General features: G+C 43.2%; 1 long non-coding RNA gene across 1 annotated transcript in view; it reads left to right on the forward strand.

Moving 5' to 3' along the window:
* Positions 1-15,890, forward strand: part of LOC143434514 (uncharacterized) — a 116,759-nt gene extending 100,869 nt beyond the window's left edge. Inside the window, exon 3 of the long non-coding RNA XR_013104024.1 lies at positions 15,305-15,890. This is a non-coding gene — a long non-coding RNA (uncharacterized LOC143434514). The remainder of the gene's footprint in view (positions 1-15,304) is intronic.
* The last annotated feature ends 4,744 nt before the right edge of the window (positions 15,891-20,634 follow it).

A 20,634-nucleotide genomic window follows, 5' to 3' on the forward strand; every position in this document is an offset into this window, starting at 1 on the left:
GTATTTCTTACATTTGATAACTGCTTCTTTTGCTTTTTAAAATGTGGGTACTAGCAAATTTTAAATTACATATGTGACTGCATCTGTGGCATGCCCTGCATTTCGCTGCATAATGCAGGCGTGGGTTTTGTGGAGTACACGAGGTTACTGCTGCCAGGGACTCCATATCTCTTTCCCAATCATATTGCCCGGCTGTGACTGGCCTGAATGGATCCCCCTGTTGCATAGGTTGGCAGGGAAAGTTACAAAACATTTTGAAATTGACGAGAGAAAAATTTCCAAGTAGCCTACCCGAGGCATTCCTCTAGTTATTTTTGTCTTTTATTATTAAGTAAAAGCTATCTTGTAATCATGCAAGCTGTAGGAGATTGATAATGATGAACTAATTCTCATTTATAGGAATACAAATAGCGTTTGGAAGGATAGAATTGATTATTACCTTACGGAGAAACACTTTTACCGTTTTTTTTTTTTTTTATAAACATCTCAACCTTCCTTACTGCACATACCTGTGGTTTGACCCCATTATAACATCTCCCTCATCCCTTATTAGTTAAATAAAAACCTTGAACACCAGCTGACTGTATTTTCATATGTGAATCATGTTTTTCTTTCTTTCATTCTCTCTCTTGCTTTGTTGCTTTTTTTTTTGCTTTCTTTCTTCATTTCTTACTCCCTTCTTCTTGCCTCATTTCGCAATACTAGGAATTCGGAGGTTCACGATGATCTCAATGAACCGCCCTGTCCTTTTCCTCCTCCTTCTGACTTCCCAACTCCTTCTCTGGCTCCTTCTCAGGGTGCTGAGATCTGTGCCCCTTCAGCGTCAGCACCCTGAGATGGCATCGAAAGTCTGTTTTTCTATAGTCAGTGCCTCACCTGTTAGCCTGTTAAGCACTACTCATCTGCTTAGCTTCGTGGCTCATGCCTACAATACCAACACTCGGAGAAGCAGAAACCAAGTTCAAGCCCACACGATCTGTATAAAAAGCTCCAAACCAGCCAGACCCAGATGGTGCCCTACACCACCATCACCATTACCATCAGACACTTCTGTTTAAAACAAGTGCACCTGTGGCTTATTTTGAATTTTCTGGCTCAGTCAGAGAATCTTCCTATCTCGTGAAACATTCAATTATAAGAGAAAAATGTGCTGAGTCTCAAATAATGAAAGAGAAATGCAGCCTGTGCTAGCTCTCGCCGTGGGTATCCACCAAGTGCCCAGTATGTAAAACTCCCAGCTTAATGATAACACAGACTTAGAAAAAAATGAGTTATTATAATTTTTTGACAGCCTTGTTTGGATCCCTGGTTTTGTTTACTTATTTCATTTTGGTTTTGTTTGTTTGTTCGATTGATTTTGTTTTTTTTTCTACCTGAAAAGAAATTAACTTTTTCAAAGTAAAGTTAGATAAGGAAGGACAGACACCTCAGTATCTATTTTACATTTTCATTTATTCTTGTGAATTGAGTGAAGAAAAAAAACAGGATCAAATTGAAACTATAAAGCCAATAATTTCATGTACTTAAAAAAAAAAGCACTTTAGAAACATCATAACTTAGGTCATCTGTTTTGCTTCTCTTCATTTTTTAAAGAGAGAATTAACTTTTCTTTTTCCTTTAGAAACATTATCAAATGTTGGGAGTATTGGTTTCCAGATTTAAATTTTATTGAACAGGAGCTTGCTGACCTTTGACAAGCACTGACATATGATCTTATAAGCTGCAGTCCTGTCTTTGTGCAAATGCAGAAGAGCCCCCCTCAGTACAATATCCTCGTTAGCATCCTATGTAGTTCTTGTTTCTTTAGGGAAATAATATAGAAAACTTTAACATGGGATAGATACTTTGATTCAATATTTTAATAGTACGATTTACTTGATAACACACAAAAAACCTGAAGGGTATTTTAATATAAACATTAAAATGTTTAATAGCCATTTTAAACATTAAAATTAATTTAAAACAATTGGAAATCGTGAGACATCTAACTTGGCTGGAGGTGCCTTAGATTTGTTTTATATTAAATACTTTTTAAAGTTACTAATCAAGAGAAATAAAAATTTATGCTACTATTTGTTTCAGAGTAAGACAGCATACATTCTAAGAAGTTGATTTAATTAAATGAGAATCTATGGTAAAAATTTAAAGATCTTTATGAGTTTTTGTTATTTCTTATTAAAAAAAACCGTTTAGGTGTTTCATAGTTCTCAAGATGGGAAAGAAATGACTAGCATAGTGTATCGCCCATCATTAGCAGAAATAATGAAGTAGCATGCTCTAAAATGAAGAAACAGAACTTTGTCTGCATGGAAAATTTACTTCCTATCAAAGAGGTTTAATTTAAGCCATTTTTCATGAAACACATCACTATTTCTTTCTTTCTTTGTTTTTTAAATTGGGATTTTTTTTTCTCCTAAGTAGATTTCACACGTTACTTTCTCTTAGAAAGTCTCTGCTGCTAAACAGAAGCAGAACTATATAGATTATTTCTGGGGAGCCAAGAATTAGGAAAGCTTCTCTTAAAAAACCAAAAAAAAAAAAAAAAAAAAAAAACCCAAAAAAACCCAGCTTTACTCTTTTTACTAACCTGAAAGTATTGAAAGTTCTAGTTGGAGGGTGATGCCTCTGTCCTTTGCTGTTTAGGAAGGAACAGTCATTACACATGGCTACCTTCCATCAATGCTAGTGGCCAAGTGAACATTATCACATACCATTATGACATACAGCTTCATCACATGCCAGGAGCGTCTCCCATGGCAACATGCCCATTATTCATATGGAAGGGTAAATTGGATTCAGGAGCTACAGACTGCTGCAGATTTTTTTTTTTTTTTTTTTTTTTTTTTGTACCTGGAGTACCTGGAATTGTTTGGCGATGTTTCATGCCAGCTTTTTGTCTTGGTTGAGGGGTGTTTATCAAAGCTTCAAAAGTCCCTTTGGCTATCTCCTCAGGAGGAGTTCAGAGCTGCGTGGACAGCACGATTGATAAATCTTGCTATTTGTCTCTATAATTTCTAGACGAAGTGAAGATTTTTAAGAAACACACTGTTTTGTCCAGAAATGGCTATGGATTGCAGTCTGGAGGTTGCAGCTTTTCTGCAGACATGCCACAGACAGCAAATGTAAACCCAGGAAGGCTCAGACTTAACCCACATGTTGGCTCAGGATCATTTTCTCAAAATAGAAGTCTCCCTTTCTTTTAAGGGTCATGTTAGCTCGCATTTTGGCCTCCAGCCTTTCCTCCCTCCTCTCTGAATTAACTAAAGAAAACTGTGGTACTTTCGTCATGCAAAGGGATAAATGCCCTCAACACCACATGCAGAATGCAGTGCTGTGATCTAGCTAAGAATGTAATCAGTGGTTTTTTTTTTCTTACAATGCATTTGTATTAAGAATCAGTTTCAAAAGGAATATTGCGCTGTTGATAATTTACAGGGTCAGACCCTAGTGTTTCTAACAATAACAGGAGCAAGAAAGTAATGTGTTGCTCCAATCAACCACGATAGAGATGACATTATCAAAGCCTGTCTTTGCTGGAATCTACACTATCCGGTTCCCAGTTCACAAATCGATCTCTGGTTCCTCAATCAAAGGCTGGCATGCAGGCAAGCAGAGGTTGAATGCAGTGCGATGCATCCTAGGAGCCGCGAACACACCAGGGAGAGGAGCCTAATATCTAAGGGAAAGATGCTGGAAGAGAAAAAGGTGGCAGGAAGATTTTTCTCTAACAGCTTGAGATTCCTTTAACAGCACTGTTTCCCTGATCAGAAAGCACATGGAAATCTGCTCAAGAAGTGAGGAAAGTTTGAAGGTATGATTGCTAAGAGAGCTTCAGAGAAAGAAGCCCTTCAAAGCAGGGTGCATCTTGCCTTGCTGGTTCCTGCCATTTGTCTCTGTATCACTCCCTGAGTGACAACCGTGACAACAAATGACAAGCCTTTTCCAGATGTTTTGGTGACTTTCTGACCCTCCTTCAATATATAATAACAACTACCTTTTCAATTCAGGCTTTCCTATTAAAAAAGAAAAAGCAATGAAACGTTTAATTTTCATGATTCTGTAAAGTCAATGTTACTGAGATTAGCAGGCCGATTTGCACAGATAATGAAACGGAAGCTGAGTCCCTTTTCATCGAGACATAAAGCTGCAGAGCAGGAATTCTAAAACACACACCACCAACCTCCAAATCCTTTGCTTCTCTGCATTTGGATGACAGTGGGTTAGAATAAGATATACATGCTTTACCCCACTGTGTTTGCCTTTCCAAATGGGAGGCTAGAGACATGTAATGTGCTTTTTTTTTTCTATTCTCAAAATTAATCTTTGAAGAACCCAAAGCACTCCTATGTTTATGGACTTATATATTATTTGCACTGTTTTGAAATATTCAGGGAAAGAGGAAATATAATTCTTTGCCATAGAATAAGCTAACAGCAGTAGGGAAGGAGCAGGAGCCAGCCGAAGCATCTTGATTGCTCCATACACTGATGCTGGCATTAAGAAAGCTGACTGAGTGGGAGGAGGGTTCAGCATCATGTACATTGTGCCTGGAATCAGTACCAACCCACAGTGGCCCCGAGAGGTACCTCCTACCTCACTTGATCCCATATCCACTTACTTGCTTTGGCAAGCATTCACCCAGGATGACCAGTGCGTGGTTTGTCAGATAACTGCTGAGCATTTCTAGTTTAGAAATGAAAAAAAAAAAAAAATGAAGCAAAGAAAGATTGTCTGGTATCTAATCAGAAAAAGAAAATCAAAGGAAGATGTCAGGATCTACAGAATAGTCTTATAGCAAAACTCAAAGGGAGAAATATTAGAGAAAAAAAAGACCCGTTTTGAATCTACTTTTTTTTTTCTCTCTTAAGTATCAGGCTGCCTATCCAAAAGAGAATTGATTCTTTCCGATATGGGATTTTCTTTCAATAACAGATTGGTGTGTCCATGGAAATGTACCTTACTGGTTTGTTGTTGTTGTTGTTTTTTCTATATCTTCAAAGACGAGTGGTTCTGATTGTCAGGGAGGGACCACAAAATGCCAGTGAAGTTCTCTTAATTGTCCCCTCTCCACGAGCCCTGATGTTCAGACATGCGCATTTCAGTTGTGGACCTCCACCAAGCCCAGCGCGAGTTCCACAGCACTTTGATGTGATTCATCAAAATCACAGGCCAGCATTTGTGAGAAGGTAGTGATTATACAATTTTGATTTCCTACCATCTGTCTCCAGATTTCTTTCAAGTACCAGGCTAGTCACTGACTTTGGAACCCAGGCAGAATCCCAGGGCTCGGGAATGCTCTGCACGGAGTTCAAAGGAGCAGGTATGCTCGTGACCTCTATGGCTGCTTCTAACTACATGATGTGGACAGAGACTGCTGGCTACTGGCAAGAGATACACTTTACCATTGTAAGGAAAACACCTTAAGCTCTCAAGAGCTGACTTAAATGCACCTGTGAGCTGGAAGGTAGCTGCCTCATGGCTCCATGGGAGGGAGAGGATATAGGCCACAAAGGAGGAGGGAGAGAATGTCTTGTCATGCTTGTCATTGTGAACATTCTTGATTTCCGAGAGAGAGAGAGAGAGAGAGAGAGAAAGAGAGAGAGAGAGAGAGAGAGGAAGAGGATCATCAGTTTCATTATCATGGCACTGTGATGGCCAAAGAGCCCAAGACAGAAGATAAACCCAGGAAGAAATGAGACTTTGCATTTGGCCAATGAGTCAGACTTCCTGGCGGTACCCAAGTCACACCACTCTCCACTCTCCAGTGATTAATTTCTCTGTTCTCAGGCAATTCGGATTAATTGATACAATAAATGTCTGAAAGCCCTAAAATGTAGGTCCAATTCCCAACTCTGACGCTGAGGAGCTAAACAATCTGCAAGGATATGTAGAAAAATCAACAACAATTTTTCCATCTGCAAAATGGCTGCCGTTGGGACACAGGGTGGCATTAAAAAAAAATGTGTTCTGAATGTGAATGATTCAATGATTCACCAGTTGCTGTTCCAGACCCTGTCCCTTGGTATCCGTGAGCTGATTGCTTGCAATGCAACCATGCTGCTTTAAAATCTCAGTGTGTGTTTCAAAAGAGTAAAATTTCAAAAGTCATTTGAGATACAGAATAGTGGATATAGAAAAAAAGCTCAAGCAAGTATCCTGACATCCACACTCTCACTTTTTCAGAAGGAAACCAAGGCTCAGAGAGATTGGTGATCCAATCAAGGTCATAGCTGGGGTCACAGCAGAGTGAACGAGGGACTGGGCTTTGGCGTAGATCTGTACCATGCTTCTCTCCATTGGCTGGCTTCCCACCATGGTCCCCTTGGAGGGGGTTCTCATGATGTGAGATTTTTTTTCCTGGCCCTACATGCATGACTGGGGCGGTATGTAAGGCCCTTTTGTGATCTTGCTGGATCCCAACAGGTAGAGAGCTCCTTTCTTGATGACAGGGCTGCCAAGTCTCCTATGGGCTGCTGAAGCTGTGGAAAATAGAAATAAACAAACCCTGACAACCCTGTTCCCGTGTTGTGACCTCTCCACCTCTCCTGCCATTTCCAACTTGGCTTCTCCCTGAGCAGGCTCCTGTTATTCAAGTCAGCAGGACTTCCAGGCATCAGGCCGCATGTGCCCGGGCTGCCAGAGGAATATTTGCACAGTGGGGTGTAGGTGGGTTTAAGTGCTGGAAAGTCCGGCCTGTGATGGGCACAGAAGGGGCTCTGAGGCTCTTCAATTTTTTTTTTTTTTTTTGTTCTCAAAACTTCCTCCCAAATATTCCTTTTCTTGATTTTAACCAGTCATGCCCTGGAATCACTATGTTCTCACCCTGATTAAAACGTTGTTTCTTGAAATCTTTGCAAAACTACTTTATTCTGGAATGTTCTCACCCAATAAGCAGCTTTAAGAAGAACCTAAGTGATGAATTTAAACAAATTAAATGCAGCTGAAGGATTATGGTGGATGACAATAGACGTCCTACCTCAAGTTGACCTACTTTCTTCAGAAATGTTTACACAACACCCTTCACAGTAGCTACAAAGTAAAGCAACACGAATAAATGATCAGCTGATGCCTAGGTGAACTAAATGTCTTATGCTTACTCAATGAACTGGTGCCCAGGAATGAAGACAAAGCAGTGACATTTGAAATGTGGACCAATCTTTAAAAGTTATGCTAAGTGGCTGTCCTGTGAGAGTCTCCACCTTGTAACTGAATCAGACAGATGCAGACACCCACAGTCAAACAGTAGATGGAGCTTGGGGACTCTTATAGAAGAATAGGAGGAAGGATTATGGGCCCAGAAGAGGGTAGGAACTCCATAGGAGGACCAACAGAGTCAACTACCCAGGACTGTTGGGGCTCTCAGAGACTGAACCACCAACCAAAAAAGAGCAAACATGGCTGGACCTAGGTCTCCCCACACATTTGTAGCAGATGTACAGCCTGGTCTTCATGTGGGTCTGGAACAACTGGATTAGGGACTACCCCACAAACTGTTGCCCATACATGGGATATGTTCTTCTAGCTGGGCTGCCTCATCTGGGCTCAGTGGAAGAGAATACACCTAGCCTCACAGAGACTTAAAGTACCTGGGAGGATACCTAGGGGTCCCCTACCTGCTCAGAGAAGGGGAAATGGGGGAAGAATTGTGGGGGTTAGCTGGTAGGGGGCAGTGAGTGAGATGTAAAGTGAATAAGTTAAAAAGAAGCTATGCTAAGTGAAAAAAGCCAGACAAAACAGCACAGTCTGAGTGTTTCCACTTCTGTGAAATGCCCTATAAGAGAAGCTAGAGACAGAAAGTAGACTGGTGATTATCAAGGAAGTGAGGGGATTGTGAGTGTGGAGTTTCTTTTGGGGGTGATGCAGATGATCTAAACAGACTTATATTGTGGCTTCTCTACTCTCTAAGTTCACTGCAAGTTATTGAACTAGCTATGTTGAGTAGATTTTCTGGTACATGAGTTATCCCTCCTACCAATGAGCATCCACAGGACAGATGCCCCATCACCCAGCTCGAAAGACATCTTTGGAATGCTTGGACATCCATTTGACTCAGTCTTTCAGTTCCCCTTATGCTAACTGTCCCCCAACGGAAAGCACGTGACCTTCCAATCAGGGCGATGGCCTTGCTGATGCAACAATATACGTGGCAGACCAGCTGCCCTTCCAAGGTGAAGTCTGGCAGGGCCTTGATTCAGGGACAAACACATTTGGTGAAAAGCTGTGGCAGCAATTTAGATCTGCAATTAAGACACTTAAAGTATTTGGGACCAGCAAGAAGTTAACACAAATGTTGATTCAGTTGTAAAGTCTTTGAAGATGGAGCCTCGCACAAGGCCCTTGCACAATGGCTGCATGGTCGTATTTATTTATGCAATGTTACTGTCTGTAAAATATTCTTCCCCCCACCCTCGAACTTTTCCAGCAAGTACTGGGACCCTTAGCAGGGGAGACTAGAATTGGGTCTGAATAATGCATTCAAGATAATTTCCAAAAAAAAAAAAAAAAAAAAAAAAAAAATCACCCTTTAACGAGGACCACATTCCCCCAATTTTCCCTTATATACAATTCACTATTTTTCGAATGCTGATGTATGAAGAATGCATTGAATGTGGCAAAAGTTGAAGATAGCCCCTGTGGATAAGACCTAATGGACACCATCCTGAAATAATACATAGAGCTCAACCCCCAGACATGTGTCTTCAATTTAAAATAATTCAGCAATCATGTTCAACTAGAACCTGATTACACAAAATGGGACTTTTTAACTCCCAGACTTGGATCAAATTTTGAGGCCGCAAATGCAGGAGGGGGATAGTATGTGGCATGTTTATATATCCCAGATCTTGTGATTAAGTGGTCCACACACATATTTAAGTGTTGCTTTGAGCTTATCAAGGCACCCAGCACTGTTTCCCACCTATAAATATTAGCTTGCTTTATGAGAAACCAGGTGAAAGCCCTGGCTGAGATACAAAGCAAAGAAAATGGAAAATAACCAGCGCCTCTGGCATGATATTATGGTTTCTAAAATGCCAAACTAAGGTCTCCATCTCCATTTTCTCAGAGTTTGGGGAGGAAAAACTCTGGCCAGTGTTCCTCAAGGTTGGTACAGGGTGACCTAGTAACAGAGGCTCGGCACACAGTGTCCCCTGAGTCTGGAAGATGGGTTGTTTCTTGATGATTTTTCGGTTTGTTGCTGGTGGCCTCTCCTCTCTGATGATCAAGTAAGTCTCCCTCCACAGAGAGAGAGACACATAGGCCTCTGTCTGTATTATGACTGCCTAGATGCTGGGAGGTCCTCTCGCGCGTCTTTGATAGGCTGCCCAATACCGAGTTGCTATCATTACTAGGTAGTTATTTCTTGAAATCCCTTTGATCAGAAGAAGTCATAACCATAAACTGCTTTGTGAATCACCAGCAGTGGCCTTTAGGGGATAAGACGACCAGATAGAGTACAAACACCCAGTGCAATTAGAGTTTCAGATCTACCACACACTGTGTGTGTGTGTGTGTGTGTGTGTGTGTGTGTGTGTGTGTCACTAGGAGAGTATAGTTCATTGGTTTGTAAGCAGAGACCTTAAAACCCTAAGATATGATGGTCTAAGAACAAGACAGAAAGAATATGCATGACAAGCAATCTAGGCTTTGATTTTTAATAAACAGACATATATAGACTAAGTTAATTTTCTTACAGTGTGGCTGGTTCTTTGAATGCCTTTGTTTGCAGGGATCATGGTTAAAATATGAAAGCAGGATATTCCCAGGTACTGGCTGAAGGACACGCTCCTCCCTGACACCTTTTATTCTAACTTCTGGGTGTGGTAGTGGTGACCCACGAGTTCTCCTGGAAGGTGCACCAGGGCAGGGATTTGAATGTGGTGATGAGCTGTCAACAAACTGATTTGTTCCAAGAAATCTGTTACTAAGACTAGAAGAGCCACCCCCACGCCCCATAAGCCAGAGTCTGGTGACTTTGTGCCATATGGGAGGAAGGTAGGTGGAGCGTCTGGGAATCTCCAGGTAAACTGAACTACAGGCCATTCCTGTTATCTTTTCTCTGTCACCCATGCTGAAGCAAAATGTTAGCCTGAGACTCAGTGTCAGACCCTGGCAGGGAGGAGGGGTGAGGCTGGACTTCCTTTCTCCATGGTACTGTTTCCTGCTTTGCAGTGGTTCTCAAGTTGCCTTCAGTGTCCTAAACTCCCATATTTAAAACTGAAGATTGTCTACTGCAGATGGCCCATGAACATCTGTCAAATGGGTGAGAGAACAATGAATAGCAGAAACCGGCAAGGCATATATTTTTTTGTTTTGTTTTTTTTTTTTTTTTTTTTTTTGTTTTGTTTTGTTTTTTGTCTGAGACTGGATTACATCATGTGGTCTAGACTAGCCTTGAACTTAGTATCTTTCTGCCTCGGCTCTCAAGTGCTGGGGTTCAGTCCTGTGTCACTATGATTATTTACTTATTATGTGTGTGTGAGAAAAGCAATTATGTTCAGGTACGTGTGTGTCACGGTGCACGTGGGGATGTCAGAAGACAAACTGTGGGGCTGCTTCTCTCCTCCCACACTTATGTGGGTTCTGGAAATGGAACTCCTGTCTTCAGGTTTGTCCCATAAGTACCTTTATCCTCTGAGCCAGCTTGATGTTGCTTCAGGTCCCTCCTTGATGTCATAGGTGATCACTGAGGGGAAGGTCGGGCTACTCTGATTGCTAAAAGCCAAACACAGACAGAAAAACCATCTTGCAGAGTTGCCTCCTGCCAGCATAGTACCTGAGGAGCCAGGTCTAGCACAGAAGGGGTGGGAAGAGCTTCATCCTCCAACTTCTAGCCCAAAGAGGACTTACCTCTCAGGACAACACTTTGTGCAAGAATCAAACTAAAGATTTGGTGTAAGAATGTGTGAACAAGAATATCAGTTGAAAATGGCAAGTGTGTAGACATTCATAACACAGAATCCAATGTGCCTTTAACAAGCCACCTGGGCTTCCCCTAAGCACCGTTTACACAGCAGAAAACAGCATGCCCATGGGACTTGGTACTCACAATGCTCAGAAGAGCAGCTTGTAACTGTATTTTTCTCTCAGTGATGGATATGGGTATTATTAGTGTTATCTTTTAAGGCCCTCCCCCACTCCCAAAATATAGCTGACTCTGCCTAACAGAGATGCTCGGGTTCCTGCTGGTAAATCTCTCACAGCAGACATCGGAAGGCAGAATCTGCAAAGCATTTGAAAATGAAGGGACCCAGAGTGACAGACCTGTGACTTTACTAAGTAGGCTGTCCTTGAGTTTGACAGGACATGTCCTCTAAACCCCCTGCAGCTCAGCTTCAACTTCATCTTCTCCTGGGGCTACAGAAAAACCAAGGTGCTGTGTTAAGAGCAGAGTGAGAAGTTTGTAATGGTGGTACACGGCACACCCTTGACATTTGGGCCTTGCCTGGCATCCCCTCAGAGCATTTGTTTCTGCAAGGACACTGCAAGGAATTAATTCACTATTCTCATCCAGGTGTGTCAGCTGAGGGTAGCATAAGAATCTGACCAGCATTAAGCTTTGTAACCAGAGGTGTGTAGGTCTCCAGTGGTGCTCTCCTGGGTCCTCACATAGGTGTTGAACCCAGCATTGACTCAGTGATTTCAGCAGATGAAAGACTGTAGTGAGAGATACCTAGAAGCCCTTATCTCTCAGTGCACTACATTGTAACCATTGGAGGCTTTGGAGTTATCTGAACTTGGTTTCATACAACATATTTTGAAGGGTGTGGCTAAGAAGAGCTGTCTCTCTTATTTATAGAGGACGCCTTCAGAGATCCCCAGTGGAAGCCTGAAGCCACCAAGTGCCAAATCCTCTCCATTGTTTTTCCTATGCGCCCTGCAGCACTGGCTCATGGTAGCAGACTCTTACCTCTCTCCTTCTTTGTTTGACTTCCTGGGACCTTCTCTGCACCTCCACTTGTGAACTTCTGGGGTTGTTAAACAGGGGTTTCTTAAACACAGCACTGTTTGAATACAGGCAATCAGATTGATCACCAAGATGACTGTGACTAATGGGACTGGGTCCACTGGATAAAGAGAAGATTCCCATTCCAGGCAGGAGCTGGGTGCTGTGAGAGTTCACCAGGCTATCCACAGGGTTTACAATTTAAACCTTCTAAACTGCTCAGAGACTTTCCATTGGTATTTTCAGATTGTGGCTAGATCACAGATGACCAGAATCATATGTGTTGGTAGTTGTGAGGGGTAAGAAAGGCATTTAAATTAAAACGTACTAAGCAGAGGTAAAGTCAGCAGACATTTTCAAACTCATGTTTCTGTAGCCCTGGGAAGATTTGAAACCATGTACGATGTCACAATTTTAGGTTAGAACTTACATTTTTTTTTTTTTTTTAAAAATCATGAGTTATAACAGCTACTCTGGATGTAAATTTTTACCGTTTTAGGTACTGACATTAAAACATTATATGACTGTTTCAAATGTAGCCACAGAATCTATTCAATGTGATGCTTTCTATCTTTCACATGCAGCTGCACGTGTGGTGTGAGTGACGTAGCATGTTTACACATGTGAGGGTGCACATGTGTATGCTAGTGTGCCTGCGTGCGTGCAGAGGCCTGAGACCAACATTTAGAGTCTTTCTTGATCCATTTCCACCTTATTCTTTAAGGCAGGACCTCTCGGTTGAGCTGGAACCCTGCCATTTCAGCTCTCCTACCCAGCCAGTTTGCCCCAGGGCCTTCCATCTCAGTCAGAATTACAGGCCAGCGACAGTGCCCATCAGGCATTGACCCAGACTCAATGATTGCCGTGGATCCAAACTCTGCTCCTCAACCCTTCGCCCACCAAGACGTCTCCCCAGTTCCAATACTTGCTGGTTTTTTTTTTTTTTTTTTTAAGTGTACCGAAAAAAAAAACCCTCTTGAAATTTTATAGTATTTCCTGATTTCCATAAATGAATAATTTATATTCTACTTTTCTCATATTATTTCAATCCTCTGGAATGTATTTTTATGCCTAAAAACTTTTATTGGACACTCCATTTTACTTGCCTGCTACAAAAATATGTATATAACCTGAAATTAATATTTCTTACTCATTAAGCCTAAATGATCAGTATTAAAAATTCTACCACTGATGTTTAATAGCAATCCATTCTAAACCTTAATGATAATATCAAGTGAGACGTGGAAATTACTGGATATTTGCCTCCTAATGGGATGAAAGAAGGTTTTTATTCAAATCAGTCAGAACTCGAATAAGGTCTATATGCGATGATTGACTGATGCAGTGTGTAAATCCCCCAGGCTCTTCTTGGTCTTTGTGTGTTTCTCATTGAGACAGGATCTCACTGTGTAGCCCAGGCTGACCTGAAACTCACTATTCACCCCAGGCTGGCTGTGAACTTGTGACCTTCCCACCTCAGTTCCTCCATCTTTAAATTTCCATCTATTGCTCACTCTCTGCCCCATGCGGGAGCAGATGCAGAGGAAGCTGCTTTCCTCTGGCAGCTCGGAAGCAGAGAGGAGACAAGGAGACCTTGGGCTCCTCATGTGTGCCTCTGGGAAACTTCTTCAATGGCCTTCCTTCCTTTCTTCCTCTAGGTCCCACTTCCTAAGGCTTCCATCACCTTCCAACATGGCACAATGGGGACCAAGGAATAAAACACAACCCTCTGCGAACATTTCCAGAAGCAGACAAGCTCACGGGGACAGGCTTATTCATTAAAGTCTCCTTTACAGTGCATGTCTTAGGAATATCTGTTGTCCTAAATGCACACTTTGCCCAGCACAAACATTACATTAGTTCCCTTAGAGAGAATGATGTGAACCCTCTCTTAAGAGCAACTCACTGGGAGATTAAGCATTGTTGTCTTCTTGGCATTTCAGCTTGAGCGGGGAAGGAGTTTCAAAGATGAGACCCTCCAGTCAGTGTGGCAAGGTTGGAAGAGCTCGGGTGTGGTCAAGTCCAAGACTCACTCAGGAGTTTCCACTAAAATAGAGACACAAAAGTTAAAAGGGCCAAAGCAAAGGGCACAGGCCACAGAGAGGGGCGGGGCTCTGGGTACAGCTTCAACTGGAGCACACGACGGGCAGCTTCAACAAGACCTGGAGTCTCTCCACCTCTTGGATTTTATCCTGCCCATGTGTTTTCATTTTCAGGTTCCACAGTAACTAGGTGGCTGCTGAGAGGGCTGGAGAGATGACCCAGTGGTTAAGAGCATATACTGTTCTTTCAGAGGACCTGGTTTCAATTCCCAAGTACCTACATGGTGGCTCATAACTCCAATTCTAGGGGATCCAACACCCTCTTCTGGCCTCCTCAGGTACCAAGGATGAACATGGTGCACACATATACACATCTATACTCACAAAACGATGATGATGATGATGATGATGATGATGATGATGATGATGATGATGACAGCTGCTGTTAACTTCACCTGTGTCCCCTGGGAAGCTTCCTTCTTTCTCTGCAGTAAAAGCAACCCCCACTTTTTTTCCCTTCTGCTGATGACTGCTGGTGTCATGTGCCTAGCTCTTAATGACATAGGATGCTCTAGTTGACCTAACTGATGTATCCCAAGTCACACATAAGGTCCTACAAAAGGAAACCAGTGTCATCCCCCTAAAAGAGTGAATGCATGCACATGGGTAGCCAACAGACAGTTCCTGATACCCTAGGTTCATCCACTGCTCAGTGGATCGGGTAGCCTAGTGGGTGGTGGAGCTGAGCAATAGAAATGAGATGGACAGAACAGCATCAAAGGTTCATGTGGCCAAGATGAAAAAACAATGAGTGGCACAGGTGAAGAGATCAGGGTCCGGCTGCAGCGCTCATATGAGCACAGAAGCGCCTCTGCACAGGCTGACAATGGGAAGAAGGCATGTGTGAGATCTGGTTTGGAGCAATGCTTCCAACATCTTATGCCCAGAGGATCCATTCTATAACATGTGCACACATCATCATCCCACTGCCTGAGCTACAGTATCTCCTCGCCCTCTCCCTGGGGGAGCCTGAGCTCTAGAAGTCAGGGGGCAAACTCCAGGATTACTGATGCATGCACCTCAGCAGAGCAAAGGCAGGCTCACAGGGTCTAAATAAGCACATGCATTTTCACGGAAGGTTACAAGCCTAGCACCAGCTGTACATGGTTCCCAGTACTTGGTTAGGAGGTGTTTGGGGACTAAAGTACATCCTGTGTGGCCAAACAGTGATGGAATGGTGACCAAAATAAAACTCTTTTTTTTTTGTTTTTTTTTTTTTTTTTTTTTTTGTTTTGTTTTCTTTTCTTTTCAACAACAGATTCCATGCTAAGGAGATGCAGAAGTGTTGTTGAGAGTCGGGAGGGGCAAGATCAGAAACGGATCAGTTCAAAGAGGCCGTGGCTCAGACTGCTTGAGTCAGAGACTGCCTTCAAAATCCTTTTATTTATTTATTGTGATGGTAGAGATGGAAACTGGGGCCTCACACATGCAAGGTAAGTAATCATCCCCCGAACTACAGAACAGTCCCCTCGTCTGAAGCTTTTAAGTCAGGCCAACTGGGTTGAACCTCAGCTCTGTTCCTTACTCTGGGTAATGTTAAGGAAGTCTCAGCTTCTTCCTCTGCAAACAGATGCTCACGAATTATAGCAACAGGCTTGCATTTGCACCTAACATAGACCTGAGCCCCGTGCCATGATCTGAAGCCCAGATAGAACCTAAACTCTTTACGTGAAAGAGCTCACTAGGCTGTCCAGAATAACACACACACACACACACACACACACACACACACACTTCAATACTAGGAGCACATTTCCCTTCCCCCAACCCTTTTCTTAGAACCAGATGAGCACAAAGCTGTTTGACGGCTTTTGAATTTACAGAGTCCCCCCCCCACCTTCTGCCCCCGACTCTTCTGAACATCTCAGGCCAGATGAATTCTCCACGTCAGCAGAATTTTACATATGTTATGCAAAAGTACATCACTGAAACACAGAGCAAAAGACATAAATAATGCAAATTGAACATCCATCTTAACCCCAGCCAGATGAGGCAGGGTGGGGCTACAATTAGCTAGGGAGAACTGACAATAGTTATTGTGGCGACATAATCTATGGGAGGTGTCCAGTTACAACCAGCACATTTGCAAGGCAGAAATATAGTGCCTGATAAAAGGGAAGGACAAAGAAAAACCGTGAAGAGCCAGAAAACATGGTAGGCAGACAGATAAACAGAACCCCCTGAGATGGACAGGCAGGGGGGTGTACACACAAGGGAAGGCCAGCTCTGGCTTTGAGTCAGGGCAGAAAATGGCAGTGCTGTCCTTGAAATCCCTGCTGTGGGGTCATGATCAAGCTGTTGATTCTGTTTCAGTCTAATTTACAAAGGACTGCAATTATATGTTGAAAATTGTCCGGCCGTGTCCCCGAGCAGATGGGAAGGCTGTGGTGGCAGATGACATGAAGCTAGCAAGCTGCTGGCCCTTCCTTCCTTGGTGTGGGCAGAGGCTGCCTGGGTACCAAGGCCAGCATCATCAAGAACAAAATAGCCTCTTTAAAAAACAGCTTGTTGTCTGTAGACTTAGGACTCAAGTGGTCAACTGGTTTGAATACTTGGTCCCTGGCAGACGAAGAAGCGAGGGGAGTTTTCTTATCATTTGCCACCTACTCTGGCAACACTGAATTGTGTCATCATGTTGCTAGTTCTGCACTGGGCACAGGTGGGACAGTGGGAAAGAATATGAATCTGGTTATCTGGCGATGGACGTCAGCTTCCTTCCTTCTGGAGGCTGTGCTGGACAGAGCTGCAATCACAGTACAAAGCTTCATTGCAAGCCTTCACTGGAGAGGGCATCTGGGTACATAGAGAAGGGGCAAGCAGCCCAGGGACAATGGTCCTCACCAAATGGCCTGGGGGGGCGGTAGGCATCAGCAGCTGCTGGGGAGCCAACCTGAGTTTCCAGCAAGTCTGGATTGTTTGGAGGCTCGTCTCCCAGAAGAATCATCACCCAGCAGAGAGACCCTCAACATTATCATAGTCATCACTAAACTTAGTGATGATGATAACGGTATGGGTTCTGATCATAAAAACAAGCAAATTGAAAGCTAATGCTTACCGTGTGCGCAACACTGTGTTAAGTACTTGTAAGAATTTGTGCATTTAGGAACATTCTTCTGATGGTTTTATTTCAGTAATGAAAGGGATTTTGGAGCAGAGAACGATGTCCCTCCAAGGCAACTGGGTAGCCTAATGACTTAAGTGGCCACCACTCTTCATTCTTCCCAGGAGCTGGCTCTAATGTAATTTTTGCAGCTCCTGGTTGGCCTGATGTCTTGCTTGACAGTGTCCTCATTCTGTGACCAGGTCTCAAGACAACACGTACAACCCATAGATAACTCATGATCTTGGAACCCTTGGGCTGCTGGGTGCACACACCCGTTCTGGCCTGCTAGAGGATGAGAAGCCATGAGGAATAGATATGTACTGTCCCAATGAAGACCAGTCTATTCCAGCCAGTGCCCGTGGCCTCATGAGAGAGTCTAGAGGCTCGCAACCTTCCTACTGCTGCAACTGTTTAACACAGTTCATGTTGTGGTGCCCCTCAACCATGAAAGTATTTTTGTTGCTACTTCAGAGCTGTAGTTTTGCTACTGTTATGAATTGTAATGTAAACATTTTTGGAGAGAGAGGGTTGGTGTGGGGGTCGCGACCCACGGGTTGAGAACCAATGGTCTATCCATAGTCTCTGGGGAGTGTGGTGCATTTACACTGGTGGGGACCTCCAGTCAATCTCCTAACCTGTAAAAAAGGATCCCCAGTACTGTTCTAAGCTACTAAGATTTGAGATGGTTGTTACTCAGCAACCAGAGCAAAGACAAAAACAAAACAAGCATTCGACCCCAGATTCCTTCCTCCAAAAGCCCCTCAACCTTTACTGCTGATAACACACCCTCCTGCACCCTTTGGTTCACCACCACCACACATGCCAACTCTGTTGTCCTTTCCAAGTAAGTTCTCATAGCAGATGTTGCTGGTTGTCCGTGGTATTCACTTTCTAGCAGAAGCCCCGAGACATGGGAGCCCTCTCCCCACCCCCATCTCCAGGGAAAACCCCAACTGAAAAAAGCCAATAGTGATGGCTTCAGGACCTTCATCAGACACTGGCTGGGATGACCTTGTGACCTGTCTCTGACTGAGATGGATGGCCCAACTGAGTGTCTTTCTGGAAAAACACTCCTCTTGCTTATGCCACAAATACCAAAAAGGATTTAAAAAAAAACCTATCATACCCTGCCCACCAGCTTTCAACAAAAAAGCCTGGCTGAGGCTGGCACACTTGCCAAGAATGGCCCAGCATGAACCTGTGGTAAAAGCACCTTGATGTTACTGGGAGGCAGAAGCATGCCTGGGACCCAGACCATGTGTCTTTTCGCTGTTCCATTTTGTTCAAGACATTGATAATATTTAAAGCATTACTGTCGTTTTAACCTTATAACCAAAGGTGTCTTGAGGGAGAATGTTCTAGACATCAGTTGAAAGGACCCTGGTCACTTTCTCTTGTTTCCCATAAACATATTCACAGAAGACACTGCAGTGCATTCTCTGAAAACCTGGCTTCTTGGGGATCTATATGGAGAACCCCCTTGGCACCTTGGGTTGACTTCAGAAGAAAGTGATGGCTAGGATGACTGTACATAGGATAGAGGGAGAAGTTTTGGGGAACATGGTAGAGTGTAGTCAGAGGTGCAAGGGAGCAGTAGATAGATGGTCTACCAAAATGTGCTCACCTTCCAGTTGGCTCCAAATTTCTTCCTTATTCTTCCATGTTCAGGGATTGCAGAGGCTACCCTTTATCTGTAGATGTGACTCAAAATGTTGACAACTGGGATGACTGAGATGCAGATCAATTAAACAGATGGCTACCATGGCACCAGGGCAGGAGCTAGGAATCTTTTGGTTTATATCATGAGGAAAGCTCTGTGGAGAGAAGATTCTTGGGTAGAGGTCAGGCCACCTATGTAGAAATAAATGGGGAAGCAATCAAAACTCTATTTCAACCAGTTTGGAATGATTTCCCAAGCATTAAGACAAATACCAACAGCTTGTTTGGCCATATTGCGTCATCTGAGACAAGACTGGCTAATGATGCATGGTGTCATCTTTGTGGTTCTGTCTATGCTGTTAGTCTGTGCACTGAGAGCCCAGGGACACAAGATGTGAATATGTTGAGTATGGTGAGCACCCGACACAAGCCACAGCATGAAAGCCACCTAGTGAGCAAACAGAGAAGAATTACAGAGTCCTCTGCTCTAGACTCCGAATGAGGAAGAATTTGAGTGATCACAGTCCCTTTCCTTCAATGACTTCTTCAGGAGAACATTATGAAGAATTAAGGTGACCTGGAGATTCCACCTAAAGAATAAATTGTGTCCTGGAGGAAAGCAGATAGGAAAGAAGCCTGGGAGAACAGTAACTCTTGTGCCCTAAAGGTCTTTGAAACATGCTGTGCCCCAACTGCTGGCTTCCTTTGTTGTTAGGGAGCCCACCATTCTCAGAAAGAGAACACACCTGGCTTGCTCTTCAGAAACCTTGTCCCCAGATCTTCTAAAACTCCTCTGTAGTCCTAACACCTGGTTCCTGAGTGATCTTTCCCCAAACCTGAAGCGATGTGAGGCTGTGGCAGGATTCCAGACTATCCCCACGGAGGGCACAGGTGAGGAAGTGATTAATGAGCGACGGAGGGCATCCTCCTCTGCAAGTGCTTTTAGTAAGGGGAACAGGAAATAAAATTCAAAGTCATAATAATTTGAGTTCAAATGCAATTTTGTTGCTTATAAGTTATTGGCTTTCCTTTATAGGAAATTCCAGTTTCTCATGTCTAAGTGGGCACCACCAAGCCCAGGCAGAAGGCTTGCCAGCTGGTAAAGTTCTCCTTACAGTACCCCGCATGCTCTGAGTCTTGTATCTTCCCCTCCGCTTCCTTCATTCCCCCCTTTGTTTTAATATAGTAATAATTATACTACATGCATACAAGTATATTAATATAGTAAATATATTAACATCATGACTTAGAAATATTTTTTTCTTTTTTCAGCCAGAGCTCTGTGCATTCTAGGCACGCATTCTATCACCGAGTGACAACTTCAGTGAGAAACTCTTTGCATGGATTCGAAACATTAGCTTACATTTCTTTCTCTCTCTTTCTTTCTTTCTTTCTTTCTTTCTTTCTTTCTTTCTTTCTTTCTTTCTTTCTTTCTTTTTCAACTGCATCATACCCTGGTAGATCATCATATGAGCAATCTTGCAGAACAAAGATTTTTGTTGTTCTTTTCCAGACTTATAGCTGCCCTACAGAAAAGGGAAGGACCTATTTGGAGCAAGTCCATGAAGGGAAAGCAAGCGTATCTAAATGCAGCGGCTGCCTCCCTTGGCCTATCTTCTCCCTTATTCAGTGTAGTGGGCACTTACTGAGACCAGCACAGCACACAGAGTGGAGTCAGAGGTAGTCTGTTAGAGATGAGAAAGTTGGCTTCCAGAGGTTATAGGAGATGCAAGAGAGGCAGCATCGTGAACAGCGCGGGCACCTTCCCAGGATCTGTCCCTTTCTCCCTTCAAGTACAACATACTCTGAGACCACTTCCAAACCCA

The sequence above is a fragment of the Arvicanthis niloticus genome, chromosome 15 (assembly GCF_011762505.2).
Source record: "Arvicanthis niloticus isolate mArvNil1 chromosome 15, mArvNil1.pat.X, whole genome shotgun sequence".
NCBI lineage: Eukaryota > Metazoa > Chordata > Mammalia > Rodentia > Muridae > Arvicanthis > Arvicanthis niloticus.